The 18,698-nt window shown below is 47.9% G+C and overlaps 1 protein-coding gene across 1 annotated transcript in view; it reads right to left on the reverse strand.

Moving 5' to 3' along the window:
• rxraa (retinoid X receptor, alpha a) overlaps positions 1–18,698 on the reverse strand; it is an 83,768-nt gene that overhangs the window by 39,533 nt on the left and 25,537 nt on the right. The gene's annotated exons all lie outside the window — the stretch shown is intronic.

The following is an 18,698-nucleotide window of genomic DNA, read 5'->3' on the forward strand; positions in this document are numbered from 1 at the left end:
CATGCATCACGCTGGCCGTCCTCGGGTTGATCAAAGACGTGATGCGGAGCGATAATTACCGCCGCAGCCTGTGGAGCTGGAAGATTACATCTGCAACCGATGCTCTTCTGTGTTGAGCACTCGTTAACTTTTCAGCAACGTGGCAGCTTAGCGAGAAGCAAAAACAAGGGGGGGGGGGGGGCGCTAAGTTAATAAAGTCGGAGATGTTAAAGAACATCTCCGTTTTTGAGGTCATGTGAGAGCTCTAACGTTGCTCTTCCTCTTATCCTCGCGGAACACCTTCCATTAAGAAAAACAGGGCGGCTCTTTTTTCTGTTATAGATTAAAGCTAAAAAAAACATCTGATATTTGTGCAGTCAAAGGCCTCGGAGGGAAACGCAAGTCAGCAGTGATTCATCGAGCTTCCTCTTATGTTTTTGCGCCCAGAGATGAAAATCACAACACGGGCCCTTATCTGGCTCGCCCGCTGCCAAACAACACTTGAAGGCACGTGGCCAAGCATAAACACACACACACACACACACACACACTGACTGCAGAACGCAACATTGTGTGTCATTTCACAACGGGAGCTATCTGATATCTGCTTTTGGTTAATTCAGTTGGGCAACATTAAACCAGGCACGGTGATGCATCGCCTCTCTCGAGGAAGTGACACGTTTCTGCAAGATTGCATTTCTGTACTGAGATGAATGAAAACAAATGAAAAGGGTAGGTCAAAATCACACTCAAAAGCGCTAAGCATGCTTTGGAAAATGCTTCACGTGTCATATGACTTAGCGGTGAGGTAAACATGTTGTAGCCAACCTAACATGTTTAGCTCATTCTGGGGGGTTAGCGCACCGCCTGCTCCTTTTTCCCACCATGCATGCTCCGGTGAAGTCATCATGGATCTCCAGTCAACTTGAATTTTTACACATCTTAAATTTCAATAAATTGTGTAAATCACATACAAAAAAACAACTGAGAAAATGTACAACAACCAATGGAATCCAACCAACCAATCAGCTTCCAGTCTAGACCAGAATCTTGTGTTGTCAACCCTTTTCCAATGAAAGTTGCTGGCAGCGCTAGCTCCAAAGGTCGCCATATCTAGAGAGAAAGTCGTCGGCCCCTTAAGGCCTCCCTCCAAAGCCACTCCCTCAAAATGATCATAATGAACGTAAACAACCAGCATGGCTATTGTTCGTACTCACAGCTGTCAAGCTAGCAGCTTGTGGAAAGCTCTGGTAACAGTATGTAAAGGTTTTTGAAAAAGATTACCAACCCCGGCTTTAACTGGTCCTACAGTTATCTTAGGTAAGGAAATAAAGGGGACATTGTCCCGGCCATAGTTTCACAACACTACACGGGAGCCTAGCAGGAGGTCAGCAGGGACTGCCTGATCATTTCCTTTTCCCTTATTTTTTATAAGAAAGTAAAAACGTGTGGACAAAAACGTTTGTCGGTGAGATCGACAGTTGAGCCCAAACTATTAAAGTTCCCGCTCTTAAAAGCAGAAAGGTCTCAGGTCGTTCTCCAAATGAAACGATGACATGTGAAAGAGGAGGAAAACCGATGTGGCGGAGCGGAAGAGAAATGAATGGACGAGGCGTCCTGCTATGGCTCAGTGGTCATGAAGCCATCAGTCAGTGGAGGAGAATAATTACTCCAATTACTGAGGGGGGGGGGGGCACAACAAGCTTTCCCTTCCCTCCGGTGACAGCAGAGTGAGGAATTTGCCACTTGATGACTTGTTCAGAGGCAGCGGGTGACGGACGCTTTCCATTTGGAACGATGAAGCAGCAACAGCAAACACATCAGGAGTTGGGTGCAGCAAGTGTGTTTGACCCCCCCCCCCCCATCCATCACGGCCCATAAAGATAGTTACTGTTCTTGTGATTTAAGATAACAGGTCCTTCTCAGTTAGTGTCGGCTGAGACAAAAGAAGCTCTCATACATGAAATCATTGATTCGATTTACTATACGCTTTAGAAACCTCTGTCTGTGTCCCCCCCCCCCCCCCCCCCCCCCCCCCCAGATTATCATGCTGCCGTGACGCCGGTCTGTTTGTAATGAAATCCAAATGAAGAAGGTTCTGGCTCCCGGCCCTGGAGCTGCCCCCCCCTCCCATTGGCGCCCCCTCCCCTCGTTCTCCCTCTGGGGAACAAGCCTCGGATGAAGGGGAAGGGGAGAGCATGTGATAGATGGATCAATAGACGGACACATAGAAAGAGAGAGGGAGCGATTCATAGATAAGAGAGACTCCACTGTGGGGAGGGAGAGAAAGCGCGAGAGACTCGGAGAAAGCCGGAGACCCTGGGGGCCGGTCGGAGGGGGGGGGGGGGGGGGGGGGGGGGTGAGATGGGAAACCATGCGTGTACGTGCTGCAGGGAGAGGCCTTGGGGGGGGGGGGGACACACACACTGCTGTACGTCCTGGGGAGTGTGTGTTCTGTGTGCGATTGTCACCGAAGGAGTGTACTTTGGATCGGTGCGTCAACTCACAGCAAACAAATCCTGCAGGATCAAGGGGGGGGGGGGGGGATATAGTTGCATTGACTGATGACGCATGACCTTAGCCCCCACCCGCCCCTTCTGTTGCTCCACTGCACAGCGACAGACAGTCTGTCCAGTACACACTAAATCAATTACCTTTTGGCCCGTTATCAACAGAATAAGTCCCATGGACAACTCAAACAGCTTGTGTCAACAGCGCAGCCTTATTCCACTGAATGCTCTGTTTGAAACACACATTTCCCTCGGCTGGAAAGTTTCTGATGCGCTCCTTAATAAAGCGAGGCGAGTTTTGGTCCGTTATTGAGTCCGAAAAGTCCAGTTTTCTTCAACCAAGTGGGAAAATCTAAGAATAGAAACTTGAGTTTTCAAGGAGAGTGAGGGAATAAAGCAAATCACTGCTCAAAAAAAGACACATAATTCATAATTCAAAATATTCTTGATTTTATGGCTGCAACTGACAAGTATTTTGAGATTTGGTTTACCTTGTTGTCGACAAGTGTGTGTCGGTGTATTCAAACAGATGGCTGCGCTGGATTAAAGGAAAAAAAAAAAAAAGCTTGATTCCAGAAAATGAAACGCACTGATTTAGTATTTGGTGACTTTCTTATAATAATAATCCCAGTTCGGAGCAGCGGAGTCTTTAATGTCCTGGGAAGGCACGCCAGCGAAAGTGCTGCCAGCTCTCTTCTCTCCTCTCCGCAGATACCTGCATGTCTCTCCCTCTCTTTGCTTGCCTTTTCACCCGCTCTCCTTCATTACAGCCCATCAGTGCGGCGGTACGTGACCGACACCACTAGCTCGTGTTTAGGCGGCAACACAAACACCTGGGAGTCCGTCCATCTCCAGGTGTTGGAGCTAAACGGCAGCTCGGGTCTTTTGTATGCTCCTAAGGCTCCTGAGGAGCTCCTTGGAGGAAGGCTGCTTCAGAGGAGTGTGTGTACGCTGTGACCGAACCGATTTGACTCAGGAGTGCATGTGAAGGACATTATTATCATTCAAAAGAGGTTCATGTAATGAAGCTCAGCAACCGGCCCCTTGCGCATCCAAGATCCAAGCCCTTCCCACGGCAGTTATTTTATCAGGGGATTTCATGCATTCTGGTGATCTTACGTATCAAAAGGATAAATGAAGTTATATCAAAGCAGACGCAGCATAAGCTCATCATTCCAGATATTATCTTCAAAGGAAAAGTCAAATAACTGCCAAATATCCACTCACACGAGTTATTTGGCAAAGTAGGTTATTTTAATATTCATAATAGGATTTGCACATTTAAGATTTCACTGCAACTCCTGAGACACCAACAGTTCCTATTATACTTCTAGAAAACACACACATCTATATACATACACATATATATTATATCGATATATATTATATCTATATTATATATAGATATAATATATATAGATATATATATAGACATATAAGCTTTGCATGTGTTTGTACGTGCTACACACACACACACACACACAATTCAGAGCTGCATGCACAAACACTTAAAACACATGAATATGAGTCATTTTCCCGGGTCTCACCACTGAACAATGATCCCTCAGTCCTATCAAAAGGTTGCTTTACTGCAGGATACTTTTTTTTTCCGATGACGCAATGACGCAACGAACATTTGCTGTGACATTTGTGCTGGGAAAGTCGTTTTTCTGGACGGTCCGTTCCCCGGCGATAAAATCCACATTTCTTTTTCTGCCCGTGCCTCTCACGGCCTGGATGCCCTGGAATTACGTGTTGGGATTGGCTTCAGGACAGAGGCCAAATAAAGCGGGTGTTATGGTTGGCATGGACAGCCACGCTGGAGAGAAACAGGTGTTGTTCATTGGCTCACACCGGTGTGGCCATAGCAGCGGAGGCTCGCCATTGGTGGAGGGTGGAGACCGCCGCACCGGGGAGGATGTTGCCGATGCCGGGCATGTTTGTGGGCACGGGATGGCTGAGGCCGAGTGAGTGGAGGGTGAACGGAGGGGGGTGGGGAGAACAGACCACCTGGATCAGGGGCCTCAAAGGCTGGCCTGACAGAGTCAATCTGAACAACAGTGAACAGAAGACAGCCAGTCTGCTGACTTCCCCTCTCTTACATTTACACTGGCAGCGCTCCAACACACACACGCTGTGTAGCGAAAGAACTTTCAAAAGGAGCTTCAGCTCGGGTTTTTCCACCAAGCTGAGGGGGATTTTATTTCTTTAACTCCGTCCAGCAAAAAGAGAAAGTAGATCATAAGATGCAAAAAGCACCAAAAATAGTTGAGAACCGATAACTCCATCGAAAAAGGATAGCGGTGCGATCAAAGGGTAAGTATACGGATGCAACAAACATTGCTCTTTAAGAAAACAGAGTTGCAATCTTTAAGTTAGGATACAAAGACATCAGTAGTTATACGCGGCTTATTGAATAAGGAGAAAATACATATGTTTAACCTTTTTTCATCCATACTAAAGCTGTGGTTGTGCCTTGATTGAACAATGGAACTCAGGTGGATGGTGACGAGCCAAATAAGTCCAGAAGACTTTCAAAAGAAGCTTCAGTTTGGATTTTCTCACCAAATTATGGGGGGATGTTTTTGGCTTTGTCCTCCAGCGCAGGGCTCAAACACCAACAACTGAAACATTTTTGTTATTTTTGGGGGACTCTTTCATGTTCAGTGACTGTACTGAACCAATATTAGAGCAACACATGTCACAAGCCTAAGGAACAGAAAGACAAATCTGAAGAATGTGGCACAAGTCCAGATATAAAAGAAGCCTGATTCCAGAACTTGGCGTAAAACAAGTTAATTTGACAGGTACGGGACTCGCTTACAAAACGACTCGAAGAACAGACTTTTTTTTGCAACGTAGACAAACAAAAACGTGTTGGACAAGGACTGATTTTGTGTTTCTAGAAGGGCATAAAGAAGTGTGAAAGAGTTCACAGTGTATTCATGCCGCTTGTGGTCCACGTGTGCTGTCACACATTAATCAACAACGAGCTTCCATCACCCCCCCCCCCCCCCCCCCCCTCAGCCTACATTAGCGAGCACAGCTGACCTGGGCTGACCCTGACCCAGACGCTCGGTCTCAGTCAAGTCTCGGCGAAAAAGGCTTGGGATGCGGCACAACAGGAGTTATTCCTTCCATGAACTCTTTTTTTCCTTCTCTTTTTTCGACATTTCGGTCTTTTGACAGAGCTTATTTTTCCTGCCCTCGTGACCCCCGCATCCTCCTCTATGAGCTCATTCTGCCGTGACTAACGGGGGTCCTCAGGGTAAAGAGAGGGGTGTGGGATTCCTCCTCCCTTTTCCTCAGTGCCTTCGAGGGTACTGTGTCGGAGGGGAACAAGAGAAAACATCCAAACATCAACAGAGGAGAAGAAGGGCTCAGCCAAGTCAGCGAACTGAAGGGAGGAGGAGGCCACTGACAGATAACACACTCACACACAAATACACAGCTTCCTCATTACCACACACATGCTGGAGTGTTTTATTTGGACTCGACCCCATGTGATAGGCCGGAGGCCGGGGCCCGGATCCCTGGCTGCCTCTCTCTCTCTCTCTCTCTCTCTCTCTCTCTCTCTCTCTCTCTCTCTCTACAGCTGAGGGAAACTCTCGACATGGGAGCTTCAGAGCAGGGTGCCGAGGAGGACGAGGACAGGACCCCCCCCCACATACACACACCCCCGCAGTCACACGTCGCCTCTGGAGATAAGTCACCAACACACATGCACACTGATATCCCTACCACAGAGACGTGATTAACATGCCAATTAGAGCAGGAAGCAGCCTCAAGGCCTCCTTTTTTATGTATTTTCTTCATTTTTTTGAGCCATAAATAGAACTCAAACACATGCAAACACACCGTATAGATGCAACGCCCATGCATGGAGGCACATTGCACACAGACCCATTCTCCATTCCAGAATGTCTTCCATTCACCCACACAGGATGTACAGACTTAGACTTAAATAATAAACATGAGGGTGACGGGCGATAGAGCTAATTGGAACAATTAGTCAGATGACAGAAAAGTCATCGACAACACTACAGGCACACTATCACGGCATGACCGTAGAGCGGGGGGGGGGGGGGATTGTGGTTTGGGTTGAAATGACTGCAGAAGTGGCGTTACTTCCCGTTTCATACGGGTCATGAAGGTCTTTGTTTGACACATCCACCTCCCCTCACGGCCGCCCTTTTGGACTTTTTGTGGTCTTTATACTTCCTGGTTAATGATTGCGTAGATTACATAGGAATTGATTTCGTCATATATCTACGAATGTTTCAAAGATATCGCTACAAACGCTGATTGAGAACTGCCTGACTACGTACCTGTAACGTTCTGTGACTTCTTGCGCGGTGGAGACTCTCACAGAGACCAAATATTGTTTTTTTTTGCAATAGAGAACTTCTCATTTTACATTCTTCTATTTCAGCAGCTGGACCCAGTGAATGTTTGGCACAATAAAACAACAAATCAAAACCAAGAACAGCTAAATAACTGTTACAACACTATTATAACTGACTCCTTTACCGTTATTCAGACACACAAATAAGACTAATGAACTGGAAGATGACACCTCATTCAAATCAGAGGGACAGACGCTGAGACGAGCCACTCTTGAGCTCTGCAGGCAGCAGGCCTGATGCTGACTGATGGCTGGCTGCGGATCCTGAGGGGCATCGGGAGTTTAATCACCCATAACCGCAATTACAGACGTACACGTCGGACTCATAAAGCGCCGAAACAAGATGAGCGCCTCCCTCCTCTCCTCCCCTCGGCACGCATCGGCCAAATTCCACTAAAGCTCGAGGAGGAGCGAGGGAGCTGAGGGCATGAGCTCACAGAGAGAGAGCTCTACCTAGTGCACCGCATTAGAGGGAGAATTGCCGCACATTCATTTGTGCTTTTAATACACTCGCGAGCCATAAAACAAGTCGTTATGCGCTCGCCGTGTCTTGTTGTCGGAGCAAAGAGGTGTGCCGTGTTTCCCACTGAAGATATTTGGAGATCTCCAAGAGCCTTGAAATGCCAGATTCAAAGGACGGAGCTTCTGTGCGGAGCGATTGCACGATGAAGCAAAACATTAGCATATCAAATACGCGGAAAGCCACGCAACACACACACACACACACGCACCGTGCACGCGAGCCCACACTCCTAATGATCACATAAAAGCTCATAGCACACCGTAAGACAGGCCTGAGGATGGATTAAGATGCACGCCTTTATCACTGGGTTCCCACAATCCCCTGTAGAATATCTCAGCTTTCTCTTTCGCTGTTATTTTTTTTCATTCGCTCCACTCCCTCTCTCCATTTCCCCCGTACCTCAGGGATAGTGTGGGAGAAAAAGAAAGAAGAAGAAAAACAACAGAAGAGAATGATGGAGGATGGTACGGAGGAAAACATAGTTGAACGAGCACTCTAATGGGAAGGCCACGAGCAAAAGCTCTGCCACTTGACAGCAAACGGGATTCAAATCCGTCCTTGTTGTCACAACGAGAGCGTATTATCGAGGGCGGGATTGGTTAGTGGGTAAGTGGCTGCCAGGGGTCACCGGGTCAAATGACTGTCATCCGCCGAATAGCGAGGGAGGCGCTGCGTGATGAAAGAGAGGTCAGTGTTTACCCATCAGTTTCAGGGTTGCATGGACACATTTTCAAGGACTATAAACTACAACTATAAACTATAAATATGCTTCTTCAACAGTTCAACAGAGCCAAGTTCCAGTCCAACAATCCAAAAGGAGGTCATCTTAAAATATCTTTGAGAAGCTGGAACGACAGAATGTCACATCACAACCCAATACGGCGAATCGCTTCAACATTTAAAACATTAAAAAGTGATTAACGGGAAGAAACAAACGTGCTGAAGCTTTTCAACATCACCGGGATCACAAACCACCACGCTGCTCAGAGCACGCGGGTCCAGTGCACCACCGATAGAGGGCCAATTGACTAGTGGTGTCACGGATCACGGATCGAGCCGTGATCCGTTCGGATCACCCCTCACGGTTCGGATCACCCCTCACGGTTCGGATCACCCCTCACGGTTCGGATCACTCGTGAACCACGGATCAATCGAGTATTTATTTTTATTTTTTTTACAGTGTAATCATAGTGTGTAATAAAGTTCTACTGCTGCTGTTCCTTTTCAAGTAACAAGTCCCCGAATATCAATGCAGAGTGTCAGTGAACAGATATAAAGCAGTAGTGTGTTCACGTGAACGGAGCAGCTTAGAAGCATTTAACGGTGAAGTCATGGCGAGCGGAGGAACGTCAGAAGCCGCGGCGTCAGTCGCAAGTTTGGGAACATTTTGTCTTCCCTGTAACGTATGATGACGGATGAGGGTGGTGGACAAAACCGTTACGGTATGTCGGCGTTATTTAAAGAGAGACGCACGACAACGGCAAAACATCGGGCATGTCAGCGACGGGGACACTCCGGTGTAGAAAACAAAGGATTTCTAAATCTGGTTAAAATGCTTGAGCCACGCTACGAAATCCACTCACGCACCCACTTCAGTGTGAAGCTGTTCCAGACCTGTATGAGAAGGAAAGGACTGCAGACTGCTTTCACCACGGCGGAGTGATTCTCCGGTGCTGTAGACACGCCCCCTCTGTGAGAGTCACACAGACACACACCTGGGGCAGGTGCTGACAGAAGTATCAGAGTGAAGCTCGACAGGCCCAATAATATTCTCATCTTTTTGTCTCTGAGATGAACTCCAGAGTTGACCAGAGGGAGGGGAGGGGGGGAGTCACGAGATCACCCAGAGCAGTGGATTCATGAGACGGCGGCCGCACTCTGTCCCCCACTCGCGGCCCCCTTCAATAAGTGAGCCCCTTTCTGCCAGGGGTTTTGAAACTATACGGAACGTGAACATCACAGGAAAACACCCCCTGGTTCCTTTAACCAACTTACACAGAACCGAGCCTCTTGTGCGTGATCGGGGCCGCGGTCGACTCTTCGGCCCCGATGAACGTCGCAAGATGAAGAGGGGCGAGCGGAGCTGCTGCCCCCCCCGCGAGTGTGAAAGGTCAACGTCTCGGCGAGCGCACACTGTGTAAACAAGACAGGCAGCGGGATCAATCACGCAGGACGCAGTTATTGGCTTAGTTGGCCGAGGAGGACATCCGCTGGAAAACATGATTCGGGGCTAATCGCATACAGAAAAAGAAAAAAAAAAAGAGGAAAGGGAGGCAGGGAGGAGGGAGAGGAAATCACAGAGACGGGGGAGAAAAGTCAAGAGAGTGAAAGGGAGAGAAAGAGGAAGGGAGGAATGTAGTTTACAATTTAAATGAATCCCAGAGTGGAAATGACAGAAATGTGATTTAAAAAAAGGCACAACATTGCAAAAGAAAAATGAAAAGACGTCAGGACGCGAGAACAAACACGACGGTGCGCTCAAGCGAAAGACGATCAACAGAACGCAAGCTTCTTGTCATGTCTGATTTCCACGTTCATGATGACTGCGTGTGCTTCTGACCCCCCCCCCCCCCCCCACTTCCCAGCAGCACACAAACAGGAAGGCAGGGCCCTTTGTCTTCCTGGTTTTGTCGCGCTAAGGGACTTGTAACATAGAACACGGACGTAAACATGCGGAGGAACTACAACCTTGTCACACCGTCTCATCCTGTACACAGGTACGGGGGTTCGATCCCACATTACGTAACACGCACGTGTCCATTACGTCTGAATGGTGGCAGCAGCAGCAAATGTGAAGCAAAATTGAAACAGCAGTCATCGAAAATAAGACAAATGTTGCGTTTGACTACTGGAAAGGAAAAATGTAATTCCCAAAAACTGAAGTGTACATTAGACTCCACGAAAGGAAAACAAAACTCGAAATTAAAAGAGAGTCAACAACATAATAGGGATGCTCCAAATGTGACGTAAGACACAATACAAATTGGCATCCCCGCTAATCAATGAGACCAGACGTCCACGCCTTCCTCCTCCTCTGACAGAGCTGAGGAAGGAGGCTGCTTGCATCACCCCGACAGAGTGCAGTCTGATGTACAGTATGGAGCGGCGGATAAAGCATCTTGAAGGATTCATAAGGAGTGTCAGCATATGCCTCCGGTGGAGAGAAAACAATGGAATCTATACATCCAACATTTGAACAAGTGCCCACAAGTGTTAACCAGTCTCTCCTGTGCTCTCCTCTCTGCTCTGTGTTGAGCAGCCTGCAGTTTAAGTGGAAGCTTGACGGAATTTCCGTCACTTGACTGTTAGTCTCAAATAAATCTTTGCTTAGATGCGCGGTGGAGCGCAGAGTTTAATGTCTTTTACAGGATCTGGTTAAAGCAAACGGTTTATTCGGGATGAGATTTTAAATGAGACATGAGAAAAGTTTTTGATTAAATATTTCACAAGTTGAAGACTCGTTTGGATGCTTTTTCTGACAGAAGCGTTCGTCGCACATGATGTGTTCAAGGACGGTTCGGAAAGAAGACAATCTGTCGATAACGGCGGTTTCTACAGCTTGTGGCTGGGATAAATAGTGTAGTTTTGGCGATCAAAGAAAACTCCGTTTTGAATTCTGCTGACACGCAAACACCGCTGGTTTGTGGTTACATATTATGTAATTCTATGTGATAAAGGATAATTTTCTTAGCCACTGAAGCCGGCCAAAGTCAACTTCTGGTCTCTCTTCTTCAGATAGTATCAGCGTCTTCAAGAGATAACCGGTGTGGGTGAGATAACGAGTAGCTGAAGAGCTGTGTTATGAACAGGTCTTTTGAAGCACACTGCTCAGAGAACGTGGCACTTCTCAGGTTAGGATCATTATGTAACCGACGGCACTGCTTTTCCCCTGGCATTCATTTTTGCACGCCCCCGTACTAAATGTGTTGTGGGGTCACACATAATGACTATTCGGACAAGTAGCGAGAGACAAAACAAATGTTTAATTATCACATAACGCAGAGGCGTCGTCAGAGCTAATGGACTTGTTTGTTTTTCCCATAAATGCTCTTTTAAGCCCTGTGAACTGTGGCTGACAGATGGAGGGCAGGAAAACACAGCGGCCTCTTGTTGCATGAGGCACAATTGCGTCAACAGTCACGGCCTCACAGCTTCGGCTCGCATGCTAATCGCGTCCGTTGAGCACATCGATAGAATATGTTTACCGTCTCCGTTTGTACATGTGCACTCGAAGTCGTCTGTCCGCTAGCCTTGTTTGCGTCTGAATAATGAAACGTGTCGGGCGAGACGCCGCAAAAGCGTCCGTTGCGTAATCAACAGGCTCTGGACGCATGCACGTGCCCCGCCTGTGTATCACAATACACGGAGCAGATGGCCGGGAGGGTGTTTAATAAACACGAATGCATGCTCACACTCTGCTTGGGTTACAGGCAGCTGCTTCTGTCTTGGACATGGACGTTCCATAAAATCACTCGGTGATGAACTGTTTACACGGGAAGGTGGGTTACAAATCAACAAGGTCATTTATTTTGCTCTTCCTAATCCCTCTCCTGGGTTTTGATATAAGACTCCATCAAGCCCAGAAGGTGGCATGTGAGCAGAAAGACACACCTTCATAACCATACACAGATTGCTCCACACATTGCTGATTTAAGCCCTCGCCCCGATGCCGTCATCTCCCCGGGAGATGAGATCCTCATTCGAAGAGCATTAACAGAGAGGGACTAAATGTTGCGGGGCCTCCACGGGGTTTCATGATATTTAGTGCCAAACTTTCATGTCACAGATAACTCACTCCTTCGGGGAGGCCGAGCAAGAGCAGGTGAGAGTGTGAGATACATCGGTGACATCCATAGAATGTTAGTGGAGCAAGCTGTGTTTCCATTGTCAAGCGTATTGTAAGCAATATTAGGAAATGTCGCAAAAAAAACAAAAACAAAAACTCTTTCGATAAAGCCAAAAACCACCCTGAACAGGTTTAAAAGAACCTTTTTTTTTGCAATTGAGGTTATTTAAAAACATGTTTACATCTTTTTTTGTTTGTTTGTTCATGCGATACTTCAAAATGTGCAATGAAATACGTAATTGGAAACACGGCTAGTGAATATGTCACAGAGCTCAAGGTAACGTCTTCAAATAGCTTGTTGAGAGGCGGCAAATACTTGCTCGATTGATCACTTCAGCTATGCTTAAAGGAAACACCTGTCAGCTCCGCTTGGCTCTTTGGTACTTGTTCACATCACGCTGCCCCTCTAGTCACCTCAAAGGTTTGTGAACCAGGAAATGTCATCAGTGTGATTCATAAAAGGTCTGGTCAACTGAACCACACAGTCAAGAAGCCCCCCACATACACACACTGAAATCCCTCACTGTTCACACCGCCCTCTGTGGATATACTACTCTCTCTTTCCACATCTTCATCATGAAGTCTAGCCACCATTAGTGCACAAACACGTTCGTCAATTAGCTCAATGTCGGTGACGGTAATGGACTTGTGGACACGATGCCCTTGTGGCGTCTGGTGTGCGCTCTCTCACACACAGGGTGTACTCACTCACACAGACCCATTGACTAAGCCGTCTGCATGGGCAGACAACTAAAAAGGTGAACTTTCCGCAACAAGAGGGGGAAGAGAAAATGAAGGCGAATGCCGATGCAATGCTAGTGAGCGCAGCAAGAACTGACGACCAAACTAACTGCGATATTTATAACCCATTTCGGATTTCGCCATGCACCTCAAGACACCGTCTCTCTGAGGGGCAAACGTAGGAGTTGCAAACACCCCCCACCCCCTCCCGCGCCTTTCTTTCACATCCCAGCATGCACCGGCCTGCATTAGCACACTCGGGTGGGCCCGTTGCCGTGCGGCGGAGACATGTGACATTAGAGGGTCAGGGGCTCTGCCACTCTGCCTCCCCACCACCACCTCACTCCTCTAACCCCACAGCCCTCAATGTCCCCGGCTCCACAGTGGGCGGCGCCTCTGCAAAGCCGGGGCGGCAGGTGCCACCTTTCTGACCTTCCACTTCACGAGATCGGCTTCGGTGACATTCGGATCAAGCGCTCGGTTGCGCTACCCCCCCCCCATCCCCCTACCACCACCTCATCGCCGAGCCAGCTATAATGCCAAGCGTGTCAAATCACTTCAGCATCAAAATACTGTCAGTCCCTCTGGTCCCCTCTGTTCTCTCCTCTGCTAACTCCTCACCCCTCTTTTTCTCTCTCTCTCTCACTCTCTCTCTCTCTACCCCAACATCCCTAACTGTGTGTGTGTCTCTCCCTCTCTCCCCTACCGGGGGGGAGAAGAGAGACGCACACACAGTCTGATGATCTGTGGCTGCCGTTGCCCTTCAAAATTCCCATCGACGAGGACGGAGGCAGCTGACCGTGGTGAGCAGAGGAACAGCCAGAGCCGCCGCTGACAGCATCCCACTCCCAGTCCACTCTAAAAGGACACCTGAGCTCCCCCACCGCCGACTTAACACGCGGGCCAGTGAACAAACAAGAAGTGGGCCGAAACTCTGCTGTAACATTATGGTGTAGAGGGGGATAGCATTAAGGGAAATAAGAAAGTATTTTTGCCACGAGAAAACAAACATCGTGACCCAAAGTCCGCACTGCGAAAGCGACAAGTTGCAGAAGGCCAAGAAAAATGTTCCCGCATTCTTGTGCTGTTGTTTTTCCCTTGCTGACAAAGCAGCGTCAGATGTCGCAAGCGAAGCATAACAACCAGGAAAAGCATAGTTCCGAGAGAAAATAAGACGATAAATAAATCACAGAAAATTGGCCCTCTTCCCTTTGGTCTGGCCTTATCCAAATATCTGGCCCTGCTGCTGTTAGCTGATCCAGATGTTCCACGCGAACTCATTCTTTTTTTTGCGTCCATCATTTTAAGTGAAAGGAGGAAAAATAAATGCTCCGCAACTGATGGCAATTTTCAAAATTGCGACTTGCTTTGCACTCGTGTTTGTTCTTCATCATTGTCATCTATCACAACCCATAAGGCAGTTTTTTTTCTTTTGAATGAGAGTAAATACTTTTACCTCCGTTTTGTTTCTCCTGATTTTACCCTGCCTGCGGTGTATTTTTCCGCACGAGAAGAAGACATTTCCCACTGTTTGCTTGCATGGAGCCATTGTGAGCCGGCCTCGCTTTTCTTATGCAAATGTGACACAAATTATGTTATTTTACATCCCAATCACGCAATGTTTATCTGCAGGGTTCGACAAGACCAGAGCCCGCCAACACCAAAGTCAGCGTGGCCGATATAACGTCGGACTGGAGAGCTGGAACGATCAGCGGGTCCGGAACTCAGAGGGAACCAGGACTGAGGAATCTGGGTTAAGACGCACGTATTAATTTATATTCATGCCGTTCGTTAATTTGCCCGTGTATTTCAGCGGCATACCCGACGCGCTTCACTGTGATTAACATAGTGTTCTGTGTGAGGCAACATGGGGCCCCGAAGAATGAGAACTTGCTTATTCATGTTTAATTGATGTTAATAAAAAATGCAGGGTTTCTTTTTCTTTCGTTTCTTTTTTCTCTCTTCTTTTCCAGATGCAGAGCCTCACATGCTGTACTGTAAAACCTCACTCAAGGGCTCAGGATCAACTCCGGGGAGAGCTGGAATCTGTGGCAAAGAGAGATGTCACCTCATCGGCGTACACTGCCTCTGAGAGAATACATTACCGACGCGCTAAATATAACCGAGGATGCGACGGGAAACTAATTTTAAAACAAAAGTGACTGTTTTTCTGCTTGAAACAAAACAAAGACCCCCTCTCACTGATTTTAAGAGGCAAAGGGAACAATGGATGCATTTGTTTTCCGCTCACAAATTCATTAAGCATTCAATTATGCTGTACTCCTGATGATTTACATTCAAATGTTGTTTCCTTTGCGCCACCATGATTCAAGTTCTACTCTCAATCCTGAACTCTACCGCCCTCAATGACCCTGCGGAGATGACGACCACTTCCTGTCTGTCCACCTGCGTCCCTGGCTGCCTGCTCACCTGGGGGGGATTATAGGCTCAGAGAGTTATCAAAGGGTTAGTCGCTCTGATTTCTGGTGACCCGCCGTGGACGGCTGCCATCGCTCTATGCCAGCGCGGAGACCTCCATCTCCCCTGGTGGCAGCTGGCCACCAGGGGGGGGGGGGGGGGGTATTGGCAGACATGATGGACAGGTATTATGGGTATTCAGTGAGGCCCCGTTAGATAAAAGGACTGATGTTCGTTAGATAGTAGTACAAAGAGACACAAAAAAGATGAAATTGTGAAGATATAGGGAAACTCTAATTATTGGACTAATAAATACTGTCTATCAAAAGTTCTTAAAACTACACTCATCATAACTTTCATTACAGCAATGGATCAGTTTAGCTAAGTAACGTTTAGCAACCAGGAGAGAGTCTTGAATTCCCTTCAGCTCTACGGGGCATTGTTTTGGTTTTGCAGCCCATGACTTTTGGAGAATCAGCAGCAAAGCCCTGCTAAGACCACTGTGTGCTCCAAAAGACACAGTCAAAGTTAGAAGAGACCAACTGGTGAACATAGCGGAGTTATGGAGTTAAACTCACAGAATAGGGAGCGATATTAATCAGGCCGGATGTTAGCACGCTATCATTGTGCTCATGTTTACGTATAAGGGACCAGGAGAGGCTCCTCCTGATGATATCATTTCACGAGATTACATTTGTCTTTTCCCATCCCGGTTTTACAACAAATGTATGAGGCGTTCTTTAAATGTCAGGGACCTTAAAGGGCAGCAGGAAGAGTTTGTATATCTTGGTAAACCACAGCCAATACATCCCACAGTATCGGATGAGCTAACAACCAATTAACTGAACTGTTTGGCAGCTCTTATCCCAGTGATGACGAACCCCAGTCCTGTGGCCTCCAGTAAACACCCCCCATCATCATTAAAATAAAATGCTGAGATTAGCTGGTTAACTTGGAGTTTATGTATGAAAAATGACCCGCAGTGTGTGTCCTGAATGAATGGGGGCCAGGGCTCATAATCGGCAGCTTGGCGTCCTCCGGCCCCGCATGGCTCCTGACCCTAACAGGAAGCAGCCGGCGAGAGCGCCGACTCCGGCCAGCCAATTAGAGCGCGGAGCGGGCCGAGGCTAACGAGCTCCCTCTCCGTGACCCTCCTCACCTCTGCAGGACCCCACGATGGGAAATACGAGGAGCCCCGAGCCACTTTAACCCCCCCACCCACCCCCTTCCAACCGCTCTCTTTAGCCTCCTTCGTCTCCCCATCCCAACCTCTGGTCCCAAACCCTGCTGTGTGACCACAAGGTCTACAAACACATGCAGGCTCTCTCTCCAGAGTTCCACCACATGGCTTTTTTACTGCCGCGCAAAAAGCGCCACACAGAGAAAAAACAATGAGCACGTATACACACACACACACATTCTGGGGCACTTGCATTTCCCTGTAGTTTACTCTGGCCCGGTTCTAGGGGCTACTTTCCAAGTACTCTGAATAGTAAATGGGCTCCAAATTAATTGGCGGGGTTTACGAGGCAATGAGATAATTCTGAGGCACTGTAATGAAGTGGAACCGCCGCAAACACTAAAGTGGCTTTGGGCACAATTGCTATTTATGTGCACAACACATCATCAATGAAGAGTGATGAATCCAAAGCTAACAGTGCACCTGGTTGGGTTAACCTCAGCAGGTGGTGGGCGTTTCCGGCACACCGCCATATCTAAACCAAATTAAATAAAAAAAAGAAAAAAGAGGGGGAGTCATCTACGTCCAACACCCCCACTCCCCCTTTTTCTCCCTGAGGCAGAATTGGTCCCGTCATTTGGACCCTCCAAACACAGACCATATGTGGGTTCAGCCCCGGCAATCAGACTGCATTGTGGAGCAGGCGGCTGAGTTCATCAGGAAAAAATTAGCCCGCCTCTCCGCAGGCCCTCGCTCCCATTGGCCAGTCACGCGGCCCCGCTCCGTTTGAGGGCACCCCAGACATTCCTGCGGCTAATCTTTTCCATTCCTCCGCTCAGCTCGTCGAGGACAGACCAAATCACAGCACAAGGGCCCGCATTGTGAGGAGCCTTTTTTCAAAAAGCCCTGTTTTCAATGCTCTCTCTCTCTCTCTCTCTCTCTCTCTCTCTCTCTCTCTCTCTCTCTCTCTCTCTCTCTCTCTCTCTCTCTCTCTCTCTCTCTCTCTCTCTCTCTCTCTCTCTCTCTCTCGCCGCAATTCAAACAAAATTGTTTTTTCCCATCATGACTCTTTATTCTCATAACAAAAAACACACAAAATTATTGCTTTTTTGGAATGATCTTGTGGGAAAATAGGTCCCCTGAACACTGCGTTTCTCACAGGCCCGTTTTTTTTAAAGCCCAAACAATGTAAAACCACCGAAACCGGAGCCGGGCCACATCAGTGCCCGGAGTTCAGCAGATTGCTGCTGAAAACGGTTCCCCCCCCCTGGGGGCGAGGCTCGCATGCCTTTTCCCGGAAATCTCCCGCTTAGTCACCGCTGCACGCCCTCCCCTTGTCATTGCGGCCTGCTGTCCGGCGGCCGGAACGCCGAGACTGGTGGACACTGGTGGATTCATAGTAACACGTTCCATAATTAGAAGCCAGGGTTATTACAGGGTCGGTAAACTTTAGACTTCTGCTGCCGTGACTTAACAGTTACTTCCCTTTCTCTAGAAGCACACTCTGCTCTTGGCTGTATTACCAAGAAAAGATAACAAAATCCTTTCTTTTTCGACACTTTAACTCCTCCTCCGTTTGCCCCTGGATCCGAGGTAGACAAAACAATCCAACGTGCCTTGTAACCCAGTGTGTTGCGGCTCTTAAAATAGCCACAACACAAAGGAGGACAACTTTTGACAAATTTACGGGCGAGACTACAGTTCTAATCCAGATGCTCCTAATTATCCAGGAAACGCGTCCGCCCTTACTGCAGGCTGTGACAGTAAAAAATGCTGCAATCAATCAAGATGGCTCAGTAAAATACACAAAAGACGGGAGGAGGGGGTCGGTGGAAAAAGCTGCGCGGCTCGCCGATCGTGCCGAAACACGTCCGCGAAACAGCGAAGCATGTCTGTGAGAGAGAGGGTGGTGGGTTCTCTAAGAAAGAGAAATCCTTTCGGTTCCAACGAGAAAAATAAGAGGACCTTTAGAATACAAAACGGGAGCCATTTCTTCATACATGTTGGACAAATATATGTTGTCGTTTCTCTAGAGACGTTTCCAGTTACAGAACGGTCCCTGCAACAACCAGGCAACCATATATAAAAGAGCAATA

Source organism: Melanostigma gelatinosum, assembly GCF_949748355.1.
Source record: "Melanostigma gelatinosum genome assembly, chromosome: 18".
NCBI lineage: Eukaryota > Metazoa > Chordata > Actinopteri > Perciformes > Zoarcidae > Melanostigma > Melanostigma gelatinosum.